This window comes from Lolium rigidum, chromosome 3 (assembly GCF_022539505.1).
Source record: "Lolium rigidum isolate FL_2022 chromosome 3, APGP_CSIRO_Lrig_0.1, whole genome shotgun sequence".
Taxonomy (NCBI): Eukaryota; Viridiplantae; Streptophyta; class Magnoliopsida; order Poales; family Poaceae; genus Lolium; species Lolium rigidum.
Window position 1 is genome coordinate 307516491 of NC_061510.1, and position 27970 is coordinate 307544460.

General features: G+C 45.6%; 1 pseudogene; it reads left to right on the forward strand.

Moving 5' to 3' along the window:
• The first annotated feature begins 21 nt into the window (after positions 1 to 21).
• Positions 22 to 27970, forward strand: LOC124696811 (annotated as a pseudogene).

Below are 27970 nucleotides of genomic sequence, written 5' to 3' on the forward strand. Positions count from 1 at the left end.
TGGTCCATCGTGGCTCATGACATGGCGGAGTGCAAAAGAATAAATTTCACGGCAAAGTTTCTTGTTGTGGCAAGTGGTGAGAATAGTGCAGAGAATATTCCGGTGATCCCTGGACTTCAAAATTTTCCGGGTGAGACCATCCACTCATCAAGATACAAGTCAGGCAAGAGCTTCTCCGGTAAGAGTGTGTTGGTCATTGGATCTGACAACTCCGGGATGGAAATCTCTTACGACCTTGCGACACATGGTGTCAATACTTTAATTGTTGTAAGAAGCCCGGTATGTGGTAATGGGATACAATTTCTTAGTATAACTACCACCAGAATGATATTTTAATTTATCTTGTATGCTGCTAAAGATGTACAAGTCAGGCAAGACCTTCTCCGGTAAGAGCGTGCTGGTCATTAGATCTGGCAACTCCGGGAGGGAAATAGCTTATGACCTTGCGAGTTGCGACCCATGGTGTCAATACTTTGATTGTTATAAGAAGCCTGGTAAGTGCACTATATATTTTTATTTGGTAATAGGGACACAATTTCTTAGTATAATTACCACGAGAATGATATTTTAATTTATCTTGCATGCTAGAAAATATGTGTGACCCATTTTGTGGATGCAGATTCATGTAATGACAAAGGAGCTAATTCAGTTGGGGATGACACTAGCCCACCATCTTCCCCTGAATCTAGTAGATAAACTCCTTGTTACGGCGACAAAATTCATATTTGAAGACCTATCAAGGCATGGCATCACAATGCCAAACATGAGTCCAATGATGCTCAAGTCAAAAACCGGTCGATCCACTGTGATTGATGTTGGCACCGTTGGTTTAATAAAAAAAAAGGGCATCATCCAAGTAAGTATATCCTAAGACATGATATAAACCGTTAAATATAATGATATGTTGATTTATCTTCTTTACCAATCTGTAGGTTCAAGGAAGCATTAGTGAGATCATGGGCAATATAGTTAAATTTCAAGCGGAGGTGAAATCTTATTTGACGCAATCGTATTTGCAACTGGATAAAGAGCACAGGGATTATGTGGCTCAAGGTACTAACATTTTTTTTTGAACTTGCCCCAATCTAGTTAGACTCCCTATAACAATTACTATTTTTAAACCAATTTTATATGTTATTTATGAGCGCAGAATGGTGAGAGCATGTTAAAAGACAATGGGCTGCCAACCAAAGAATATCCGAATCATTGGAAAGGTGAAAATATGCTCTACTGTGCTGGGTGGCGAGGAGAGGATTGGCCGGTATCACCGCAGATGCCAAGAAAATCTACTCCCAACCGAAAATTTTGGGCCATCTAGCGTTTGTTAGATCGGGTCAGCGTATCTGGGCAGTGCCCACCTCATACGAAAAATGGCCTTTAGCCCTGCCCGGTTGCGAAGCCCGAATCGAGAAACACCTCAGCTCGGTTGAGCTCGCCCCGCAAAAATCTGTAGCAGACCGCTGCCCCACGCCCGCACCCCCAGACCCCCACCCGCTCTCCTCATTTCCCCATCCTCCTCTCGCTCCTGCTGCGGTCGATCTAGCGCTGCCGGGGAGCGCCATGGGGACGAGGCGCCGCCTGCGAGCTCGACCAGCCACGACCCGATGCGCCGGCGCTCCGCCTCGGCCCGACGCGCTCGTGTTCCGCCTCTGCCCGACGAGCCCGAGATCCCCCTCAGCCCGACGCGCCCGAGCTCCGCCTCGGCCCGACGCGCCATTACTCGCGCGCGAGCTCCGCCTCAGCGGCGCTCTAGCTCCGAGACCAGCGCCGCTGCGGACACCTCCTCGCGCGACTTCCACGGCCACGACCAAGCGCCACCACTACAACTCCGAGACCAAGCACCTGCACTCGCGGCCACGGCGCCCACTCTTGGCGAGATGCGGTTGTCCTTATTTCAAGGACCTGATTGCTTTTTTATTTTTCTATTTAGGGACCTCTGTGTAAATTTTGGATGTTCTTGTTATTTTATATCAACCCTAGTATGTAGATTGCAAGGAAACATATCTCAGGTCATACGAGTGCTACCAAACAACATCTTACCAGAGCATCTCTCAACATATACGGGCTACCAAACATTGATAAAATCTCACCTCAACGTATCTGAGCTCGGCATGTCTCTGGTGGGAAGGAGATGTTGGGGTGACCCGGGCTACCAAACACACCGTAAGTCTATGATAAGCTCTATGTCCGGCTAAATTAGCCTCTATATGTAGTTCAACATGCCAAGTGTGTCAGCTATTCATATATTTGGGACATCTTCATGTATAGGTACATATTTGTTAGGGAGTATGCTCTACTCTTGTATGCTATATCATCAAGGGTCTTTAGGTCTACTCTTGTGTAAAGAGCTTCATTTTTTTGTTGGACTTACGGTTTTCTACAGTATTCTATTTGCTTCAATTTCTATATGCAGAAGCCGTGGGATCACTAGTGTATTAGAGCAAATCCAACCCAGTAGCTATCTGGGTCACCAAATTGAAATTAGATGAATTTAGGCATGAAAAAAAACTCAGACCAGGCACCAAAGCGCACAAGTCTATAAATAGAGAATCGCCTAATTCCCCATCGCATGTGCCAAATTTACGAACCTGGGGAGGAATAGAAAAATCGCTGAGCTGGTGGCTTAAGCTGCTCAGAAGGCTCTTCCTCTTCTTCCTTCGCTGCGCCGCCGCCGGAAGGAAAACCCCTGTTTTGTTTTGCATCCCAACGCCATCACCTTGATCTGGAAAAATGGTGTACGGGCATGCAGATATGGAACTTTACTGGGCCCAGGCTCCGCTCCACATCCGCTGGAGGTATTCCATTCGTTTCCGGACCTGTGCTGTGTGCGCCGCTTAGGTCTAGGCTCACTTGCGTGTGACGCGCAAGTCAGCCTGCCCTGGTCTGAGTTTCATACGCATGCGAAATGCTCGGTTCCACGGAATTCACTTTTTATTTTTTTATTTTGGGTGCTAGTGTTCTGCCGCTGGAAAAAAATATTTTAAAATAGAGGCATATACAGTTTTAGTCCCACAACTTGCATTCCGGGTGCATTTTAGTTCCACTTCTTGCACAAATATAAAACGAATTTGCACAAAAGAATTACGCGTACATCTCAACATTATCAGTGCACACGCCAAATTTAGTGGAAAAACACCATTTTCATGACCTATGTAAAATAATAAGGAAATGTTTGGTGAAGAGTTTTTATGACACCAAATTTTGTCTTTTTTACACATGATATAAACTATATCAATTTTTTGTCAAGCGACTTTGCAAGCACAGAGAAAATCGAGATGTATGTGCTATACTTTTTGTCAATTTTTTGAACATTTTTAAATACCTATAAAATTCATTTTAAAGAACGAAGAGCATATTCTCCCGAGATGTAAAAACGCTTGTCCTCGGTTACGGTATTTTGCTCCCGAAAGGTAAAAGACGGAAGTTTTACCCATGGTGGATACACGTGATAGCTTGACAGAATTGTGATATTTTGATTGATCAAAGAATATCATTACAAATAGACTACAATCTGGGATAGAGTTTCTAAAACAAATAGAAACAAAGTGCTCCGCAAAGCGCGCTAAAGTATGTACCGCAAAATTAGACTCACAGAAAATATGTGAAAATGATACTGCAGTGAAATTAGCAGCTAGGAGCTTGACATCTTGCACCATAAAGCCAATCGGACTCCAATCCACTTCTGAAGATTGAAGCATGTGGATCAAAGATAGGCAGCCAGAGACCACCATGAGCTTGTCGATATCTTCACCGCCGACCAGGGAGACAACCCGTGGAAGAGCTAGCTCTTCAGCCATTTCCGGCATTGTGACCTTCTTAGGCTCGTTCAGTTACACCTTAGTTGGCCAGTATTAATATGTAATGGTAGGGAAGGCAGGTCAATTCTAGGAGAAGCTGAATCTTTATGGTGGTTACAAAGTTAAATAAGCTAAACTAAAGAATTTCTTCCATTAGCTATCTTATTTAAAAATACCCGGATCCATGCATACCCGATGAGGCTGAATCCCGCCACTTCTATTCGAGTGACACCCCATTATTTGGAAGTTGATGAATGATTATGTTGTAATCGTTTATACTAACCTTGTATACTTCTAACAAATGTAATATCGACCTATATTCTTTTGCATTCCTTAATTGTCATAGTTAACCACATAGAATTTTTTTAATATATGTGGCATTTCTTATATTTTATTGAATTGAAGAATACAATTGAAACCATACTAAGTATATTTACATGAAGTGTTATGTTATTATTATTTTACATTTTTATACATTGTCCTTTTATTTTCTACCTAGATTAAGCACCTTAAATGTAAGGAAAACTAGGAAGAGACAGATAACAATACTCTATGAACTAAATTATGTCACATGCATGATGTGTATACATGTTTTATATTGTAATATCCAAAAATATACTTTTAGGGTAATCTAAAACATAATATCTCACAAGTATCCTGAAAAAATTGAGTGTGGGCAGGAGAATGTTGTTCATTTGACTTACTTTTGATAGCCCAGCGCATTTTTTTCTTTCGAAAACTATCATGCACTACTAGAAAACGGGACTTTAGTCCCGGTTGGTAAGGGGTTTTAGTTCCGAATGTGCAACCGGGACTAAAGAATAGTGACTAAAGCCCCCTCCCCTACCCCTCCCCCCCGCTTTAGTACCGGCTATGTTGTGAACCGGGACTAAAGGACATCCACGTGGATGTGCCTGGACGCTCGGGGTGGAGGAGCTTTAGTCCCGGTTGGTGTACTAAAGTCCTCCACGCGTCAAGCGCGGGGTGTGCCCGTTTCTCTGCCGCGACAGCGAAAAGGGTCGTTTCTCTGCTGCGGCAGAGGTTTTGGGTTTTATGTTTTTCATTCAAATCAACGGTATTACATGCAGCAATAAAGAAAGCATTACACAACACCGTCATGAATACATACATTGTCATCAATATAGTAATACATATGCAATACAAGTATCCATATAATGGACGGTATTACTTAGGATCCCTATGTTCTAAATACATATTTTCGATGGTATTCTCCTTTTGCGTATATGGCCTCCGTAAGTAAGAATCCCGCCAATTCCTTTTAAATTGCTCGTACGGGATCCTTGGACGTCCGATCTAATATAAAGAAGGGGATCAATATATATGAATGAAACTCAACACAATTGATTGACAATAAAATAAGATTGTGAATATTATTTCCGTACATGAAGGCTTTGTAGAATTCTTCCCCCCCCCTGACAACAGGTCATCTCATGGATGTACTCGCAAACGTAGTATCCACATAAATTATTTCCGTCTTCCTGCGTCAAACACTTTACGAGAATAGAGTTCAATCAAAATAATAATAAAGCATGATAATGATATTGAAATAAGAATCAAATTGATGTGCGGACCTCGCTATAGAACTACTTACATCGTAATCTCGAAATGTAAGCTCCTTTTTCCATTCACCCCTTGCAGCCTTGATGAACCGTTTCCAAACCCTGCTCGGCAAAAAAAAATAAGTAAGGGGCGGTGGCCCCGTACGCAGCCCCGCCGCTCGAACCGGGACTAAAGCTCACATTAGTCCCACTCTAATGCGACAGAGACTAATATTACAAGCCATTTAGCAAAATAATTTAATTTTTTAAAACAGTTTATAATTTGAAATAAAGTGATATCTAATACTTTCTTTGATCTTTTTTAATTGACATAAATTTAGTATAAAGTTATACTAAATTCAAGTTAATTAAAAGGGATCGAAAGGAGTACATATTAATAAAATATTTAAAAGGTATTACTTTAGTGAACAAGGTAATAGTCGCTACGTCCTGTCTGCTGCGGAAAAAAAGTAGCAAATTGAGGTGGCTGCATGCCGATCCCCACTAATCTCTTCTACTTGCAGCGCCGCCACCCGCAACCGACGCTGGTTGAGCCCACCGACGGTTCCCTGCGCCGCGACTCCGCCGCCCCCGCCAGGTTCACCCCATTCGATCTGCGCACCACAGGCCGTTGATCGATGACCATTAGACCATATCACAGTCGCCTCTGCCTCTGTTTCCTTCCCTTGCGAATTTGCGATGCGTGCGGCCGACTCTCGGTGAGTGGTGACTCGGTAGTAGCTTTGGGGGTTTGCGGTGAATTCCCGCTGTAGAAACTGGGCAGTGGAGGGAGCGCACCATTACGTACAATCCAGCCTAGGAGATGCGGTAGTGGCTTTGGGGATGCCAGGCTATGCCTGGCGGATAATCTGCAGCTCCCGTTTTTTAGGTCTTTTTCTTTTTTCCTCCTTGTCCCTCGGGGCGTTCCAGCAAAAACAAAACGTTGTTCCGTTATCTTCTGACATGGAACCCGGAGCATGTTATGCTTCGTAAAAAGAAAAGAATTGAAGACAGAGGTGCATTCCCGTTTGATTGATCACTGCAATATTTCATACCATGCCATTAGCTATGTTAAATAAATTCTGGGATCGGTCTAAACAGTTTAATTGCTTATTCTTTTGACAAGGTTCTCTTAAACCAAACATTTTGACAAGGAAACATAAGCTATGTCTTCACAGAAATAGGGAGGTTTAAACCAAACATTTTGGCAAGGAAACATAAGCTATGTCCTCACAGCGGGGTTGCAGATTATTAACACTCGATCCAAATGATACTTTTAATTGATGATTTATAGTATGTCATTTTACATTTTGTAAAGACCTACCCAAGAATTTGTTTCTGCTGACATGGTGAGTTTGTTTGGTCAACATTTCAAGGAAACAAACCATGTCACTCTCATGCTTAATCCAATACTGTTCATTTGTTTCAGTGTTAAATTACTGATAGCAAATGCCTTTGGGTCTTAAAAGAAGACGGTGCCTTACATTATATTTATGGAAAGACAAAATTATCTGGGCTGTAACAAGAGCCAAAATGTAGTGTGCATTTAGTTTGGTTACAGATTTCGCCTTTTTGGAGGTGATGTGAGTGTTCCCAGCTTTGAACCTGTGGCAATTAGAATGATGCTAACTGCAAATGTGCCGTGTGTGCAGCCTCTTTGTTCACTTATTGTTCTACAGAACAGTTTAACTTAGACCAAGAAATCCACAGAGTTCCAAGGATTGCAAATGACATTCTTAGTCATTTTATTATTCTGAAATTGCTTACATAGGTTCCCTTGCTTTTTTACACAAATTTGGTAAAAAACAAAGGAACTGCATGATTACATGAGCATCTCCTATACGAGATGCAATACAAAAGTCTGAACGTTTTCCAAATTCAGCTTGCCTTACAATACCAACTTTTTGAAGCATTGATAATTACAGTATAAACTGGACTGTTGATTTCTCATCAGTCGATCTATAAAACGCAGGCTATGAAGTTACGAGCCACAAAGATTGTGGGGCTTCAAGCAAAAGCATAATTGAACCCACAAGGAACATTATTTTCAGCTCAGGATTGAGCACCAACACATCAAATGACCGACTTCCTGATGCGGTTCATCAAGCAAAGGAGAGGCTTTATCGGAGACTCCAAAGTGCAGACTTACTAGAAGGACCTGCCGCGCCTTGCTGCACCGACCTTCTCTGTTGGCATTCCATTTTTCCCGTGATGATACGTACATTGGGCTTCACATGTGCCGTTTGCTGGCTGGCGCTCAGTAGGGAGGCAATTTTGTATTGAGTTTTATTGTCAGCTATGAATGTTTTCTCCATGTATACCAAAGCCGAAGAAGAAATTGAGGTATTTGTTTGCTGAAACAAAAGTATAAACCTGATCAAAATATTATATAGTCAAAATTTGTAACAAAAGAAAACAATAGCTGATAACAACTGTCACGCTCAATAGCTTTTCCAATCTTGGTTATTCTGAGCATCATACTAAATTCTACTCTAAAAAAGTTGAAAGGGTTCTAACAGTTTTCCATTTGCTTCCCTATAAGATTAACACTATAATATACAGAGTATATCAAATTAAATGATAATGGTTCATCAGTCGAAATTAATTTGTTGCCCTTGGTGATAACATAAGGATGCTTTCAACAGAAAATCTAGCAACCCTTTCAGCCACATGCCACACCCCATCTTCATTTCTCCATGTCATTACTTAAACACATTCAATCAGATTAAAATGAATCAGCGAATGGTGTAACATTTTGAATAATTGTTCGAGCATATAAAATGTGTATAATTTCCATGTATCAATGCTTTAGCTGAAGATAAGTTGGAGCCAAACGTGCGGTCATTTTCTGTCTACTCTAAGACAATGAGAGGCATCGTCAAATTCGCAAAAAAAAAGAAGAAGAGAGGCATCGTCAAGAGAGTAACTTATCTAATCTAACATTGACATGCAGAAAATACATATAGGCTGCACTATGTTTTTCCTAGCACTATTCAGTTTAGTGGTGATGAATATCTTTTTTTCTAAAACTGTAGCAAGCTACTATGCACGCAGCAAGCTAGCTCTCTTTGTTGAATAATGAGCATGATCAATGTGCATCTGCCATTTATGTGCTTACTTCCAAGTAGTGGTCAAAGATTTCAAGAAATGAAGATTGACGTGTGACTTAATCTCCTTTTCATGATAATGCAAAAGCTTTGCACAACGATGTTAGCAAAGTTTAGCCAAGGGCTGGTCATAGCTAAAGTGTAATGAAAACAAGGAAATAGCACCTACCGGTAACTTAGATGGACAATTATGATATTTCCTATATTGTTAGCAGATGAAAGAATGACCTAACTGCAAATAGAGGTCATCGAAATAAGAAGATCCGCAAGTAAAAGTTGCAGATGTAACATGCGCTCAATTTTGTAATGAAATAAATAATGCCACGGACCAATCTTCACTTAAGACATTATATTTTGAGGACACAAGACACCTGAGCTACAACTGTTTTGAAACTTCTGCCCTCACTCTGCAAGTAGGCATGTTAGTCCTCACTACTCATTAGAAAGGACAACATAAGCGAATGTCACCTACCCTGAAGAGGTGGTGGGCAGCTCAACTGCAATTACTAATTAGAAAGGATAATAGACGCTAATGTAATCTCCCCTAGAGATGGTGAAAAACTTAACTTCAATTCCAGTTGCTACAAAGCATTCGTCAGTACTTGTGTCCAATTTCCAACTACAATTACCACTTATTAGAAAGGATAATAAAAGTGAATGTAATGTCCCCTAGAGATGGCAAACAACTTAACTTCAATTCAGTTGCTATGAAGCATTCCCCAGTACTTGTCTACAATTCCCAACTGTAGATAACTGAAAGAAATCATAGCCTTCTGTTATAGATCTAACCAAATTGTTGAATGTGTTCTAAATTGGACTGGTGCATGGAACAACAAGTAAAGAGCAACAGTAGGAAGTAACATGACAGGCTTCGCCTTCTAGGCCGTTTTTCTTTTGTGAAAGAAGTTTTCATACACAAACATAAACCTGTGATTAACACACCAACGACCCACTTATCATTAGTAGATTTTGGAGGCACGACCAAAATTTTACACTGAACATTTCATAAGTCTAATGTAGTTTTCTAGGTCTAAATTTTCACAGGCCGTGGAGAGATCAATCTCATTTTGCTCTCATCCATAAAAAGATGTAACATTACATCTTGGCCATAAGATCGTGGCACCACTCAGAGCAGACACATTTGGCTGCATTTCAGCAGGTTCCTAGAAGGACTAACAATAACATGATGGCTTTGTGCCATTGTGTAGTGCAGTCTGCTGGATCTTAAACATGTTGTCTACACTTGAATATATATGTGAAATATCAGTTCATCTCGTCAGAAAATACGTAAGTTCACGAGCTGAAAACAATATCGGACTGCAAAAATGTACTGAACGTCAAACTGGCAGCTACAAAATACTATCATGTTAACTGAACTGACCCATTCGTTATGAATACTTCACACCTCCAAGGTTTAATGTGCCTAGGCTGTGAATGCAGCCCGAACTCTCACCACACAGAAGTATCTTAGTTCATAGTGGTTACTATGATTCAGGAAAAAAAATAGATTCTGGAGGTTGATCATATAATTGTGCAACCAATTACTTTCTCTGCATGAAAAATCAAGAGGGTATAGCAGAGCTAAAGCTGTGATATCCAGATGTTAAAGAAACCGTACAACAATAACTGCTTGTAAAAATCTGCTGCCATGAGCATAAATGCAGTCAAGCTAACATGCTCGAAAGTTAACACTGCCAGCCTTCTGAAAAACACGTAGAAAGTGTGCAAATCAAACAAGAACACTCAAAACAAAACAGTGTAACAAAATTTGCTAGAAATCAAACGGAATCAAGAAAATAAGTGGGTGAATTGTACTGTCTTAGTGTATAGAACTCATCTTGGCTGTTAGAGAGAGAGAGAGAGAGAGAGAGGTTATAATTCTGCCTAACAAATAACATCACAGTTGGTAGCTAAACTAACCATTCTGTGAGCTCTCTTCCATTGCTAGTTAAAGGAGACGATTCCTTGGTAGTTTCTCCACTTGTATACTATTGGATCCTTAACGTCCCTTTGACCCTAAAGTCAATATTTTTTTAGCAAATTAATTAACTCCAATAACTAAGGATGAAAAAGAGGAAGCAAATAGTAATCTGCAGAATCCGCTCATCGGTTGTCCCCGAGCAAAAGAATCTGTTGTTTCTGCGATTTACAGACTTCTTTTGCGAGAAAATATTTGCAAGACTAACAGTAACAGATCAAAAACTTGTTCGTATTACAAATAAGAGCGGGATTGACTATCTATTTGCTTGCAGTCTGAACTTGCCATTAGATTCACATAGTTATGTAATGGTTGGAGAAGCACACTTGATTCTCCAACGAAGATTCAAACAGGAAAATGATTGCGGGAGTGACTGCAGTAGGCGTGGTTGCGTCGGCGGCGATCAGTGAGGAGCAGAGATGGCGGCGCTGCCTAGTTTTTCTAGGGGAGGCTACCAACACGTTTCCAACGACGCCGGCATCGCGCGGACTGCCCAGCGTTTTTTTTTTTTGCGATGAAAGAGAGCTTTATTAAACTGAGATAGAATTACAATCAGAAGCAATGGCCTCGGCGATCTCCTCAGGGAATTGCCCAGCCCACACTTGTGTTCTAGCCTGAATTCTACCTATCTGTGCTAAACCGTGACTCGCACTATTTGCAGTCCGGTCAATTTTCACACACCTGCACTCTCTTTCCTTAAACAAATCTCTAATCCTTAGAACTTGGAAAGCATACGCTGAAGAATTCGGTGTACTGCCCTTTATTAGTTGCACTGCTGTAGCGCAATCTGTTTCAACGACGACTGGTCGAGTTGTCCATAATAGTGTAAGTTTCATGCCTTCCTCCAGCGCCTCCAGTTCGGCCTCCGTCGCATCTTGGCATGCCTGTAGAGATTTGCAGGCTGCAGCAATGACTGCCCCTGTGTGATCCCGAATAATCATTCCAGCGCCGGCCGTTCCCTGAGAGGACCATGACCCATCAACATTGAGCTTTACTTCACCCGGCCGTGGCGGGAACCATTTCTTGCAAGGCTTCTGGCGTCCGTTCTCCACATCCTTATCCCGTTTGAAGCCCGAGTCATAAGAGACAACCATCTTTCCTTTAGCCAGGTCCATCTCAGGATGTTGCTTGATCAGGAGAAGGGACTCCAAATAGCCTAGCAGGAACCTCCAGGAGCCTTCCACCGGGGGAGCTTGTTTTTGGTGGGTGATCTCATTATGCACATACCAGATCCTCCACAATAGCAAAAAAGTTTTTGCCCGTTGCATTTCCGACAGTTCAGGGATTAAGTGCAGTAGCCATTCCACTCCAGTATTACACAGGGACTCATCCGCTGGAATATCCCATGTTTCCCGCATTGCATTCCACAGATCCCTGGCATGGGGACATCGAACAAAAACGTTAAAGGTGTCCTCATCCTCCTGTCCACAAATGAGGCACGTTGGTGGAGTTCTGATCCCCCGCCGGTGCTTGTTTACTTGCGTGGCCAGGGCATTGCAGCCTATTTTCCAAGCTAGGTGTTGAACCTTTGGCGGTACAGGGCACTTCCAGATCAGCTGCCAAATCGGTCTCTCTCCCTGTGGTCTTGTGCTCGTGGATTCCAGACCTTTCATTTGCATCTGCTCCTCCAAAGCTAAGCGATAGGCGCTGCGTACTGAGTATATGCCTTGTTTCTCCGGGGCCCAGGCTAGGAAGTCCGCGTCATTTCGCGTGGATGCCTTAATCTTCAGGATTTCAGTGGCATCCTCCACCGCGAAGAAATGTGTCACCCGCTGCTCGTCCCATGTGCCGTCTGGACGCAAGAAATCTGAGACCCACCTGTACCGACAACACCGTCTTGGTGCTACTGCCTTGTAGTCGCCCTTTGGGATCCACGGATCACGCCATGCTCTGATTTGTGCACCGTTCCCTACTCGCCAGATAAGTCCCTTCTTTAGCAATTGTAGTCCATGCTCGATTGCTTGCCAGGTTGACGATGCATTCCCCGCAAAGACAGTATCAATTAAATTTCCATTAGGGTAGTACTTGGCCTTTAGTAGCTGCGCACAGAGGGACTCTGGGAACTGAATAAGTCGCCACGCCTGTCTCGCCAGAAGGGCCTGGTTGAAGAGGCGCAGGTCTTTAAACCCAATACCACCACGATCTTTGGGTCGCAGCAACTTCTCCCAAGCAATCCAGTGTGCTTTACGCTGCCCATTCTCCGCTCCCCACCAGAAGTTCCGTATCATCTTGGTAAGCTCATCGCACAAGCCATAGGGCAACTTAAACACACCCATCAGGTACACTGGTAAGGCCTGCGCGACTGCTTTGATCAAAACTTCCTTTGCAGCTTGTGTCATAAAGTTCTCCTCATAACCTATAAGACGTTTTCCGAGCTTGGCCTGGATGCTTTGTAGCTTCTCCTTATTTATTTTACCATCTGGTGTGGGTAGGCCTAGGTACTTTGTGTCAAAGGCTTCTGTTGTGAGTTGCAAAACTGCCATCACCTCATCTCTCACTTCTTGAGGACAAGTCTTCCCAAACATAATGGAACATTTCCCAGGATTGATTAGCTGGCCTGTGCTCTTCTCATAAGAGTCTAGCACAAGTCTAACTCTATTGGCCTGTGCCGCTGTTGCTTTAAAAAATAGGAGGCTGTCATCTGCAAATAACAAATGTGACACACTTGGAGCTCGTCTACAGATTCTGATGGGCTCGATATCCTGATTACCCACTTCCCTTTGTAAAAGCGCCGACAGACCATCTGCTACAAAAAGGAATAGAAAGGGTGACAGGGGATCACCTTGCCGGAGACCCCGGGAAGGCGAAAACGCATCAAGAAGGGTGCCATTGAACTTTACCATGTATCTCACCGTGGTCACACATGACATTATCCAGTCGATCCACCGGTGTGCAAACCCCATTCTCTGCAGCGTTTTCCGTAGAAAATCCCAGTCAACCCTATCATAGGCCTTTGAGAGGTCCAGCTTGTAGGCACAAAATTGCTTCTCAGGGTTAGTATTCTGCTCCATGAAATGTAAGCATTCGAAAGCCACTAGTGCATTATCGGTGATCAGTCTGCCAGGAACAAATGCACTTTGATTGATAGAGATAAGCTCACCCAATATTGGTCGTAACCGATTAACTATACATTTTGCAAGAACCTTGTACATGACCGTGCATAGACTTATAGGGCGAAAATCTTTCAGTGTCTCCGGCTGGTCCGTTTTGGGTATCAGAACTATGGCTGTGTCGTTTACTCCTTCCGGCATTCTTCCTGTCACAAAAAACACTTTAACTGCGTTAATTACCTCTTCCTTAAGGGTGGCCCAATTTCTCTGATAGAATCTCGCCGGCTCCTTGAAGTAGGAAGTAGCCATTCTCTCCATTTCAGTAGGTGTAGACTGCCAGCATCCCTCGCCATCCTTAAGCTGTTTGATTCTATTCTTCCGTGCTCGTGATACGTCTCCAACGTATCGATAATTTCTTATGTTCCATGCTACTTTATTGATGATACCTACATGTTTTATGCACATTATATGTCATATTTATGCATTTTTTGGAACTAACCTATTAACAAGATGCCGAAGAGCCGATTGCTTGTTTTCTCGTTGTTTTTGGTTTCAGAAATCCTAGTAAAGAAATATTCTCGGAATTGGACGAAACTTTCGCCCAGGGTCCTATTTTTGCACGAAGCTTCCAGAAGACCGAAGACCTAACGAAGTGGGGCCACGAGGAGGCCAGGGGGTGGCCGGCGCGGCCCAAGCCCTGGCCGCGCCGACCTATCCCCTGGGCCCCTCGTGTGGCCCCCCGCGTTGACCCTCCGCCTACTTAAAGCTTCCGTCGCGAAACCCCCAGTACCGAGAGCCACGATACGGAAAACCTTACGGAGACGCCGCCGCCGCGAATCCCATCTCGGGGGATTCGGAGATCGCCTCCGGCACCCTGCCGGAGAGGGGATTCATCTCCCGGAGGACTCTACACCGCCATGGTCGCCTCCGGAGTGATGAGTGAGTAGTTCACCCCTGGACCATGGGTCCATAGCAGTAGCTAGATGGTCGTCTTCTCCTTGTTGTGCTTCATTGTTGGATCTTGTGAGCTGCCTAACATGATCAAGATCATCTATATGTAATTCTATATGTTGTGTTTGTCGGGATCCGATGGATAGAGAGTACTATGATTATGGTGATTATCAATCTATTGTTCATGTGTTGTTTATGATCTTGCATGCTCTCCGTTACTAGTAGAGGCTCTGGCCAAGTTTTTACTCTTAACTCCAAGAGGGAGTATTTATGCTCGATAGTGGGTTCATGCCTCCATTGAATTTGGGACAGTGACAGAAAGTTCTAAGGTTGTGGATGTGCTGTTGCCACTAGGGATAAAACATTGATGCTATGTCTAAGGATGTAGTTGTTGATTACATTACGCACCATACTTAATGCAATTGTCTGTTGCTTTGCAACTTAATGCTGGAGGGGTTCGGATGATAAAACTGAAGGTGGACTTTTTAGGCATAGATGCAGTTGGATGGCGGTCTATGTACTTTGTCGTAATGCCCAATTAAATCTCACTATATTTATCATATCATGTATATGCATTGTTATGCCTTTCTCTATTTGTCAATTGCCCGACTGTAATTTGTTCACCCAACATGCTTTTATCTTATGGGAGAGACACCTCTAGTGAACTGTGGACCCCGGTCCTATTCTTTACATAGCATACAATCTACTTGTTTTACTGTTTTCTTTGCAAACATCTTCCACTCGATACGTTTAATCCTTTGTTACAGCAAGCCGGTGAGATTGACAACCTCACTTTGTTTCGTTGGGGCAAAGTACTTGGGTTGTGTTGTGCAGGTTCCGCGTTGGCGCCGGAATCCCTGGTGTTGCGCCGCATCACATTTCGCGACCATCAACCTTCAACGTGCTTCTTGGCTCCTACTGGTTCGATTAAACCTTGGTTTCATACTGAGGGAAAACTTGCCACTGTGCGCATCATAGCTTCCTCTTGGGGTTCCCAACGGACGTGTACATCTACGCGCATCAAGCACTTTTTCTGGCGCCGTTGCCGGGGAGATCAAGACACGCTGCAAGGGGAGTCTCCACTTCTCAATCTCTTTACTTTGTTTTTGTCTTGCTTTATTTTATTTACTACTTTGTTTGCTGCACTAAATCAAAACACAAAAAAATTAGTTGCTAGTTTTACTTTATTTATTGTCTTGCTCTCTATATCAAAAACACAAAAAAATTAGTTACTTGTCTTTACTTTATTTGCCTAGTTTACTTTTTGCTTATTTCATCATGCTTAATCCTAAGTTTACTTTGGAAGAGATACCGGTAGGACGAGGGTGTATCATTGGAAGAGATAATATAGAAGAATTTTTCACCCATGTTAGTATGGATGAAGATTTTGAAGATATACCATTATCAAAAACTGCTCCTACTTATGAAAGTGCTTCTGCCTGTTTGATACACATGTTAGAAACTAGATTTGTTAATCTCAATCCCATAATACAACATATGTTTCTTACACTTTCGGATATGGAGATGGGGGAAAAGAGAAATTTTGTTTTAAAAATCCTTGTTAGAGAATTTGAGGATATAGTTAAAGAAGCTAGAAAAGTTTTTATTGAGCATAAGAGGCTTGGTTTCTTTCCTAATTTTAAACAAATACTTGAAAAGATGGATATGGATAGAATTAAGTATACTAATAATGTCAATGATGGTAGGGAAATTAAAGCGCCAATACCTAGTAAACTACTAGGGATGCATGAAGCTTTGGAAAATAACTATGCTTGGCTTGTTCCTGAAAATTTGTTTGATGAGAATAGTAAGCCTAGGAGCAATGAGAGAGGAGTTACTTATATAGACCAGATACAATGCATTGTTGAAAAAACTCCCAACACCCCTGGTAATGATGTTGATGCTTCTACTCTCGATAATACTTGATTTGCACTTTCTGCGCCTAGCTGAAAGGCGTTAAAAAAAGCGCTTATGGGAGACAACCCATGTTTTTACCTACAGCAATTTTTTGTTTTGTTGAGTCTTGGAAGTTGTTTACTACTGTAGCAACCTCTCCTTATCATGTTTTTGTGCCAAGTAAAGTTTCTATGTCAAAGTTGATGTTATATTTGGGATCGCTGCGCAGAAACAGCATTGCTGTCTGTCACGAATCTGGGCACAATTCTCTGTAGAAAATTCGAAAAAATCTGCCAATTTACGAGCGTGATCCTCAGATATGTACGCAACTTTCATTAGTTTTGAGTTTTTCCATTTGAGCAAGTCTGGTGCCATCTCTAAATTCGTCTTTACGGACTGTTCTGTTTTTGACAGATTCTGCCTTTTATTTCGCATTGCCTCTTTTGCTATGTTGGATTTATTTCTTTGATCCACTAATGTCCAGTAGCATTATGCAATGTCCAGAAGTGAAAATAATGATTGTGTCACCTCTGAATGAGTGAATTATTAATTGTGCACTAACCCTCTAATGAGTTTGCTTGAAGTTTGGTGTGAAGGAAGTTTTCAAGGGTCAAGAGAGGAGAATGATATACTATGATCAAGAGGAGTGAAAGCTCTAAGCTTGGGGATGCCCCCGTGGTTCACCCCTGCATATTTTAAGAAGACTCAAGCGTCTAAGCTTGGGGATGCCCAAGGCATCCCCTTCTTCATCGACAACATCATCGGGTTCCTCCCCTGAAACTATATTTTTATTCAATCACATCTTGTATTCTTTGCTTGGAGCGTCGGTTTGTTTTCGTTTTTGTTTTTGTTTGAATAAGATGGATCCTAGCATTCACTTTGTGGGAGAGAGACACGCTCCGCTGTTGCATATGGACACATGTGTCCTTAGGCTTTACTCATAATGTTCAAGGCGAAGTTTCTTCTTCGTTAAATTGTTATATGGTTGGAATTGGAAAATGCTACATCTAGTAATTCTAAAATGTCTTGGATAATGTGATACTTGGCAATTGTTGTGCTCATGTTTAAGCTCTTGCATCATATGCTTTGCACCCATTAATGAAGAAATACATAGAGCTTGCTAAAATTTGATTTGCATATTTGGTTTCTCTAAGGTCTAGATAATATCTAGTATTGAGTTTTGAACAACAAGGAAGACGAGTGTAGAGTCTTATAATGTTTACAATATGTCTTTTATGTGAGTTTTGCTGCACTTGTTCATCCTTGAGTTTGCTTCAAATAACCTTGCTAGCCTAAACCTTGTATCGAGAGGGAATACTTCTCATACATCCAAAATACTTGAGCCAACTACTATGCCATTTGTGTCCACCATACCTACCTACTACATGGTATTTCTCCGCCATTCCAAAGTAAATTGCTTGAGTGCTACCTTTAAAATTCCATCATTCACCTTTGCAATATATAGCTCATGGGACAAAATAGCCTTAAAAACTATCGTAGTATTGAATATGTACTTATGCACTTTATATTTTATTAAGTTGCACTGTTGTGCGATAACCATGCTTACAGGGAACGCCATCAACTATTGTTGAATATCATGTGAGTTGCTATGCATGTCCGTCTTGTCTGAAGGTCTATCATTTTAGTGGTTGGAGCATGCAAAATTGTTAGAGCAGAACATTGGGCCTCTAACTAAAGCCATGAACCATGGTGGAAGTTTCAATTTTGGACATATATCCTCAATCTCATATGAGAATAATAACTTTTCTACATGCTTATGCATTTAAGAGGAGTCCATTATCTGTTGTCCATGTTGTCCCGGTATGGATGTCTAAGTTGAGAATAATCAAAAGCGAGAAATCCGAAATGCGAGCATTCTCCTTAGACCTTTGTACAGGCAGCATGGAGGTACCCCTTTGTGACACTTGGTTGAAACATGGCATGCGAAGACCCGGTAGTCCAAGTTAAGTAAGACGAGGTGCGGGCACTATTAGTATACTATGCGTGAGGCTTGCAACTTGTAAGATATAATTTTCATAACTCATATGCTTTATTACTACCGTTGACAAAATTGTTTCATGTTTTCAAAATAAAAGCTCTAGCACAAATACAGCAATCGATGCTTTCCTCTTTGAAGGACCATTCTTTTACTTTTATTGTTGAGTCAGTTTACCTATCTCCTTCCACCTTAAGAAGCAAACACTTGTGTGAACTGTGCATTGATTCCTACATACTTGCATATTGCACTTGTTATATTACTTTATGTTGACAATATCCATGACATATACATGTTATAAGTTGAGAGCAACCGCTGAAACTTAATCTTCCTATGTGTTGCTTCAACACCTTTACTTTGATTTATTGCTTTATGAGTTAACTCTTATGCAAGACTTATTGATGCTTGTCTTGAAGTACTATTCATGAAAAGTCTTTGTCATATGATTCAGTTGTTTACTCATGTCATTACCTTTGTTTTGATCGCTGCATTCATTACATATGTTTACAAATAGTATGATCAAGATTATGATGGCATGTCACTTCAGAAATTATCTTTGTTATCGTTTTACCTGCTCGGGACGAGCGAGAACTAAGCTTGGGGATGCTGATACGTCTCCAACGTATCGATAATTTCTTATGTTCCATGCTACTTTATTGATGATACCTACATGTTTTATGCACATTATATGTCATATTTATGCATTTTCGGAACTAACCTATTAACAAGATGCCGAAGAGCCGATTCTTTGTTTTCGCTGTTTTTGGTTTCAGAAATCCTAGTAAAGAAATATTCTCGGAATTGGACGAAACTTTCGCCCAGGGTCCTATTTTTGCACGAAGCTTCCAGAAGACCGAAGACCTAACGAAGTGGGGCCACGAGGAGGCCAGGGGGGTGGCCGGCGCGGCCCAAGCCCTGGCCGCGCCGACCTATCCCCTGGGCCCCTCGTGTGGCCCCCCGCGTTGACCCTCCGCCTACTTAAAGCTTCCGTCGCGAAACCCCCAGTACCGAGAGCCACGATACGGAAAACCTTACAGAGACGCCGCCGCCGCGAATCCCATCTCGGGGGATTCTGGAGATCGCCTCCAGCACCCTGCCGGAGAGGGGATTCATCTCCCGGAGGACTCTACACCGCCATGGTCGCCTCCGGAGTGATGAGTGAGTAGTACACCCCTGGACCATGGGTCCATAGCAGTAGCTAGATGGTCGTCTTCTCCTTGTTGTGCTTCATTGTTGGATCTTGTGAGCTGCCTAACATGATCAAGATCATCTATATGTAATTCTATATGTTGTGTTTGTCGGGATCCGATGGATAGAGAGTACTATGATTATGGTGATTATCAATCTATTGTTCATGTGTTGTTTATGATCTTTTCATGCTCTCCGTTACTAGTAGAGGCTCTGGCCAAGTTTTTACTCTTAACTCCAAGAGGGAGTATTTATGCTCGATAGTGGGTTCATGCCTCCATTGAATCTGGGACAGTGACAGAAAGTTCTAAGGTTGTGGATGTGCTTGTTGCCACTAGGGATAAAACATTGATGCTATGTCTAAGGATGTAGTTGTTGATTACATTACGCACCATACTTAATGCAATTGTCCGTTGCTTTGCAACTTAATACTTGGAGGGGTTCGGATGATAACTCTGAAGGTGGACTTTTTAGGCATAGATGCGGTTGGATGGCGGTCTATGTACTTTGTCGTAATGCCCAATTAAATCTCACTATATTTATCATATCATGTATATGCATTGTTATGCCTTTCTCTATTTGTCAATTGCCCGACTGTAATTTGTTCACCCAACATGCTTTTATCTTATGGGAGAGACACCTCTAGTGAACTGTGGACCCCGGTCCTATTCTTTACATAGCATACAATCTACTTGTTTTACAGTTTTCTTTGCAAACATCTTCCACTCGATACGTTTAATCCTTTGTTATAGCAAGCCGGTGAGATTGACAACCTCACTGTTTCGTTGGGGCAAAGTACTTGGGTTGTGTTGTGCAGGTTCCGCGTTGGCGCCGGAATCACTGGTGTTGCGCCGCATCACATTTCGCGACCATCAACCTTCAACGTGCTTCTTGGCTCCTACTGGTTCGATTAAACCTTGGTTTCATACTGAGGGAAAACTTGCCACTGTGCGCATCATACCTTCCTCTTGGGGTTCCCAACGGACGTGTACATCTACGCGCATCAGCTCGCCAGACCGCTTTTTGGTGGAAAAAACGTGTATTGCGATCGCCCTCTTCAGCCATGTAACACGTGACCGCTGCATCCAGAGTAGTTCTTCGTGATACAGTAGCTCATGCATATGGTCAGTGGCCCGTCGAATTTCTTGTTGGCTCGCGTTTTGCAACATAAGGCGCTCCAATTCCTTTCGTGATTTGGCCAGCTCCCGAAGTATATTGCCAAACTTTATTTTACTCCAATCCTGCAATACATCCATGACCTTGTCCAGCCCACGTCGTATATCTCCAAGGTCTCCTTTCGACCAGCCTCCTTCCGGGCGTTCGATACCCGCTCCGGGAGGTCGGATGCTCTTTCCCAAAGGACCTCATACTGTCGTTTCGTTGGTCTCCAGTTGCTTCTTTCTTCCTGCACCAAAGATACTAGAATAGGGCAGTGGTCAGATACTGGGGATACAAGATGTTGTACACGTGATTCAGCGAACAACTCTCGCCAATCTGGTGTAGCTACGGCCCTATCAAGGCGGACCTTCACATTCGCCTCTCCTTTCCTCTTATTATCAAAGGTAAAAGGTACCCCAGTAAAACCTAAGTCCTGAAGAGAACACACACTAAGCACTTCGCGAAAGGCCTCCATCTGCCAAACCGGCCGTGGTGTGTTAGAGATATGCTCTTCCGGCCACATCGCCTCATTAAAATCCCCCATAACTAGCCATGGGAGATCTGATTCTAATTTTAGAGCCCGAAGAGTATCCCACATGTGATGACGATTTTCGACCCTTGGCTCACCATAGAAACACGTCAAGTGCCATTGTGGATCAGTGGGAGACACACGCACATACGCATCGATAAATCTTTCATTGATAGTTTTAACTTCTACAACCCACTGTTCATGCCAAAATAAAGCTAATCCTCCACTTAAACCATCACTACTATGACCTGCAAAGCCTTTTAAACCTAACCTATGACGCAAACGACGCATCTTATTCTTATTTTGCCTAGTTTCACAAATAAAAAACAAAAAAGGACGCCAAACTTGGGAAATAGCTACAAGTTCACGCACTGTCGGGGCATTCCCTGCTCCCCGACAGTTGAACGAAACACAATTCATTGCCCCTGACGAGACCACACATTTGGTCTCGCCAGGTTACCGGGAGGCTTATGCCCGGTTGCCGGTCTCGCCAGGTTACCGGGAGGCTTATGCCCGGTTGCCGTTTGCTTCCTGTTCCTCCTGTAGAACAACTCCACCTCACGCCGTCCCTCTTGTCCATGTGCCGAGCCTTGTATCTTCCCCTTTTTGGATGTGCCCCCTTCTTTCTGGCCATCGTAGTCTCGTCCCCTAGCCATGTCTAGGCGGTCACCCTGCACCTCAGGCTCCTCTGCATTGCGCTTCCCCAGGATCGTGTCTGCTGGGTACATCGCAACATCGCTCACCGAGCCGAAGGAGACCTGCAGGTCCGATAGTCCATGTAGCGCAGGAATCATATCGCTCGACCGTGGCCCGCGCGGCCAGGAACTGCTCCCAGATCCAGCCCCTTGTTGGACCTGCATGCGATACATATGTGCTAGCATGTCGGCCGTCATGCCAATGTGAGTATGCTGGTTTTGCGCTACGTCCGCCTCGTGGCTGTCTTCGTCAGGAAACTGGATAATCGGTTTCGAGGCATCCCGTTCACTCTGATTTGTCTGTGCTCCCACCTCAGTGGTGACCAGCATTGCATCCACTTGTGCCGCCAGGCTCGACTCCACTTCTACCTGCATCGAGCCATCTGCCTCTTCCGGGACTAAACCATCTTGCAGGGGATCCTCCATCAATGGTGGCATGCTATTATTCTCATCCACATTCTCATCCACCGAGTCAGCTTGCGAGGGTACATAATCTGGGGTCATACTGCTTCTTCGACGCATCATTGTCACGTTCTGATCAAAGTGCTTAAAGGATCCCGCACTCCCAAAGCTTGAGAAGCTTAAACCTCTTTTCACCTGAGCAGTCGGTGGTACATAGTAGGTTCTGTGCTCAAACTTTTTGTAGGGGCTGCACCTGAGCTTGTGGGCATCATAGTCTAAGGAGAGTGTCCCCACCCTTCTCTTCTCGCAGTCATCTTTTCTGTGTCCCATGAAACCACAGTGGGAGCAGTAGTAGGGTACTCGCTCATACTTCAGCTTAAAGATCTTGGCCTCCTGTGGTCTGCCCTTCACCCCCGCAGTAATTCGTGTCTGCAAGCGTCGATCATATGGCAAGTTAACTCTCACCCGAAAGAACTCCTTTTTCTGCTGCTCGCTAGCCGGTACGTCCACCTCCAGGGTTTTTCCCAAGCCATCACCATATCTATAGCCCCAGGTTTCATTCTGCTTGCCCCATGGTACATCATAGATGCGCACCCAAACTGGCATTGCGTTCAAGGCTGTTTGAGATGGTTGCAAAGATTCATCTAGGTCAGTGACAATCAGTGCGTGCTGGTTGAAAATCCACGGGCCTCCACGCTTCACGAAATCATAGTCGCCCCGAGAAAACAGGGTGATCATGTAGTAATTCTTTCCCTTCTCCGAATACTCAATGCCGCTACGGAGATGCCAGACTTCCTCAATGAGCCGTTTAAACATGGTCTTTGTATGCGGTTTGAAGTTTGCCATGTACCTTGCTAGGAGCTTCCAGGACGTAGGTTCTGAGCTTCAGTGCCTTGTGTGGTAGCCCCATCTCCTCCAACACATATGCATCATCCCAGTTACCGTCCTCTTCCAACTGTCGATCTGGTGCCAGTATCGCTCTACGTCGCTGCCTTGGGTCTGCCGAGCCACCACCAGCAGGCTTCGGGTGGGTAGGCTTCTCAACGAGGCCCCCTTTTTCACCCCCACCTGCCGGCGGCGCCATCAGCAGTCCCATCGGCTTTTGCGACGATCGCACCTGCACCGTCTGACGGCCGCCGTGTATTGCCGCCGTGCCACGACCATCTTGAGCCGGTGTAGAAGAGCCCACAACCCGTCCATCCTGGCCTGAGTTGGCATCTACCACCGCCGGCTTCCCCCCCTTTGGCGTCGACATCGCCCAGGGACCTTGAACAGCGTCTCTTCCCAGCCCAGCCCTCGATCGATTGGAAATCCTCTGGTTTTGGCGATCGAGGTTTTCCGGTACAGAGGATTTTAACAGGCGTCCTACCGCCTCTCCGGAGTCGTCCCGTGCCTGGATTCCGCTCACGTACACCGTATCCTCGCGCCGCATGATGCGCGCAGACTCTCTCAGCGCCCTTCGGCGATCTGACGGACTCTCGTAAGGTTGGGGCGGCGGCGGCTGGACGGAATCGCCCATATCGCCAAAGCGCCTTGACCTAACAGAGCCAACCGGATACGTAATCTCGACTCTGCCCAGCGTTCATCAAATGAAGAAACAAACAAACGACCGTAAGCACACACGCCACAGATGTACCGCGAACACCGAAAAAATTCAGAGCACACAGCTGTCGACAGAGACACGACACACTGAGCGAAGCGCAAACAGCCCCAGCTCCCAGTCGACCACCGCACCGACGGCCGCCTCAAATCCAAAGAAAGCCCACACAGGGCGCCCCACGACCCGCTCCACCAGACGCACCTTCACGCAAATCTCTAATCGAAGGCGCATATAGAACAGATGCTAGAAGGAACAAACCGGATCGAGTGGGTAACAAGCCCCGATGAAAACCGCACGCGCCGACGACGCTATAAACAACAGCATACAGGTCTGGACCAATCCTCGAGCGGCGGCCACACACACGCCCACCACAAATCCAGGGCACAAAGCACACACCAGCAAAATCTCCACACAAACCACTCCACCAGAGCGGCCGGCGCGAAAAAACATTCAGAGAAGAGAGAAGGGGAAACGAACCAACGCGGAGAAGCAGTCGCGACGGGGAAGAAAGGCGGCCACAGAGGCGCCGCCCACTAACCGCTGGCACCGCCGCAGATGGCCCGACGAAGAGGCAGATCGAGGCGAGTAGAACTGCCGCCGCAGCGAGAAGGAAGAACACCCCCGGTCAAAAGAACTCCGAACCGACCCGCGCGACCCCTTTGCTGAACGACACGTCGACCACATGCCCAGACACCGCTTCAGAAAAACACGCACGCCACGGGCAAAAACAATCCTGGCCGACTTGTGGGGTAAATGAAGGCCCATCACCGAAGGGACGAATAGCTAGCAGTCTAGCACACAGCCGGCAGGAAAGGGAAAAAAACGATGACACGGTTTGAAGCAGGTGGGGCCAGCGACAATGACAGCCCAATCGCTCAGGAGAGCTCGGAACCCTGGGAGCTTAGGGCATCTCCAACCGGACGACCCATCCCGCGCCCGCGCGTCCGGATGGGTCGAAACGGACAAAACCGCGGCCCAGCGCGCGGACCCATCCCTAAAACGGATGGCCGGGTCGTCCGGGACGACCCAAACCGGGCCCAAATCTTGGACGAGTTTGCGTGGCCGCGGACGCGAAAGGCTGGTCGCTCGCGTCCTCCCCTTGTCCGCCCCTGCCCGCCTGTCTGCCTCCCACAACAGAAACAGTCCACTCCACTCCCAAAACCTAGAGATGGCCGACGAAGAGACTGCCGCCGCCACCGCCACCACCGCCACCATCGGAGAGGAAGCACTGGTCGCGGCCGTTGCCGCTCCTGCCGTGGAGGCGGCTCTCGAACTCGGACGCTCCGGTGGTCGTGGAGCCCGGGCCGCCGACGAAGAAGGCGAAGCCCGAGCTCACCGCGGAGCAGAGGGCGATGGAGTCCAAGAAGCGGGCGGACCGGCGCAGGGCGTCTGATCAACGGAAGATGGAGGCCACCGCCGAGGAGGAGCGGGTGCGGGCGGCGGAGCATCTCCTCCAACTCCAAACACAGGCGAAGAACAGTGTCATGCAAGAGCAGCAGGCGCAGGCCATGCTCTTTTACGGCCACGCAGCACTCGGCCGGCACATGCTCATCCCCGGCACCGGCACGGCCTCGGGGGGGAGCTCGGCCTCGTCCATGACCCTGCCCCTTCCTCCAAGATCAACTGGCCCACCGTCTGCCCCGTTTGGGCACGAATTGGGGGCGCATTCAGGGCGGCACGCGTACCAGTCACGGGATGGGTCACCGGAGGTGGGCGAGTCCGCTACGGGGCCGTCACCTTCGTCCATTGACCTCAACCGTGCGCCGGCGAACTCCAAAGGCCCCAAGAACCTGGGAGCAGCTGCCATGGCCGGTGCACGCAACCTGTTCGATGATATGTCGGCCGCGCGCGTGCAGGCCCCTCCGTCTTACGCGCAGACAGTGCCGACCACCCTGCCATATCCTTCGACACAGCAGGCTCCCCAGCCACCTCCCATTGACACACAGGAGGGCACAACTACCTGTCCCGGCAGCATAAACATCGAGGAGGAGCCGTTGTTCGTTGAGGTCCTCACACAAGCCGCAGCTGCACAAGCTAGATCTCGCCGGGTAAGCAAACGAACCGCCAACTACACGGAGAAGGAGGACAAGGTGATTGTCCAAGGATGGTTGACCATCGGGCAAGATGCGTTGACAGGTGCCGAGCAGAAGGGGACCGCATTCTGGCGCCGGATCTATGAATACTTCCATGAACATCGCAAATATGGACAGGAGCCATTTGAGAGCGACCGCAGCGAGGTATCGCTCCAAAAGAGGTGGGGAACAATTCAAACGGAATGCAACAAGTTCCGGGCGGCGTATGATCACGCGAAGCGGCTCCCCGTTAGTGGCATGGGTGTGAAGGACTTGGTATGATTCTTAACCTCAACTTAATCATCCGATGTTCGCACATATGTTTATCGTTGTTGTCTCGCTTTGCTCTAGGTGTGGCGAGCTTTGGAATTCTACAAAGTCAGCAATGGAGACAAGACCTTTGCCTTCCCTCATTGTTGGAAGGAACTCCGGGGCACCCCCAAGTTCCGGGAGGGGTACGAGGGGTACATGGCGACCTTGATCGGCAACAACCCCGCCAAAGATGCCACGGTCATTGACCTTGATGGTGGGCAGCCTTGCGGTAGCTCCGCTTCTCGTGCAAGTCGTCCACGCGGCCACAAGTCAACCAAAGCCGACATGAAGCGTGATGCTTCGTCCATGCTATTGTATGGCACTTTGAAGGAGATGCATGCGGACAGAGAGGTGTCCACGGACAAGAGGGATGAGAGGAGGCGCCGGGAGAAAGAAGAGGACAGGAAGAAATTCTTTGATGTCCAGCAGAAGAAGCTTGAGATTGAAGAGGTCAAGGCCCAGGCCAAAGCTAAAGAACTTGAGCTCAAAGAGAGAGAACTTGAGCTCATAGCAATGGCAAGGGCCAAAGAGGTGGAGATGAAGGCGAAGGAAATTGAGCTCAAAGCAATGGAAAGGGCCAAAGAGATGGAGGTGAAGGCGCAGGAAGTTGAGCTCAAACGCCAAGCCGAGGACAACCTCATCATGAACGCCGACTTGACCAACATGAGTGAGGCGAAGAGAGCTTGGTTCGAGAAGAGGCAGAAGGAGATCCTCGAGCGCCCAAATTGAGTTAGACAATCTCAATTGTAATTTTTATATTTTTCTCAAACTATGGCACATTTTAATTGATTTATCATGCTACATTTGATAATATTTTATGCTATTTGCTATATTTTATGTTTGTTATATATTATTCTATGTTTATGAGATATTATTCTAGGTTTATACATTGTTTTATAAAGTATCTGTGGCCAGATGGCCTATTTCCCAAAGAAATAGGCCAAATGGCCAAATTGGGTGGCCGCTGCGTTGGGCGCAGCGTGCGACCCAAACGGACACGCGGACGCGGGGCGCTGTCCGGGTGTCCGTTCAGCCACCCAAACGGCCCAAAACGGACGGCCCAGCGCGTCCGTTTGGGTCGCCTGGTTGGAGATGCCTTAGTGCTGTTTAGGGATTTCCCGGCAGGTCAGTGTCAACAATTTAGCTCACACTGTTGGTTTATTTTAAGCACCAAATCTATGTACTACAATATTCGGGGTTCTGCATTGATCTGATCCACGTTTTCCAGTTGTTGCAGGCAGATAGCACCAGCTGTAGGAACCATTCGGGCTGGGCCTCATCTCTCTTCTGAAACTAATATCTGCGCGTCAAAGGATGGCAGCCTGGAAAGCCAAACTATTCGCTTCAACTCAGGCACCTCCCTTTCAACCCACGAAGTTAAAGAAACCACAACAGAGCCTTGCAACGGCACGGCAGCGGTAGTGGCGCATCCAAGACCTCTCTCCAAACTAGGACGGGAAACTTTCCAAGGAACAATCGAAGACGGCGATGTTGACTCCTCCGTGGACTGCTCGATATGCCTGGAAGGATGCCATGGTGCCGCATAAGGGCTGGTACAGCTGCAATGCAAACACATCTTCCATTCAGCCTGCCTGGAGCAATGGCTCTAGTCCTGCGCTGATTGTCCGTACTGTAGGGCCAGCGTTAGCTTACCACGGAAAGAGTGACCTGGAGTGTTAG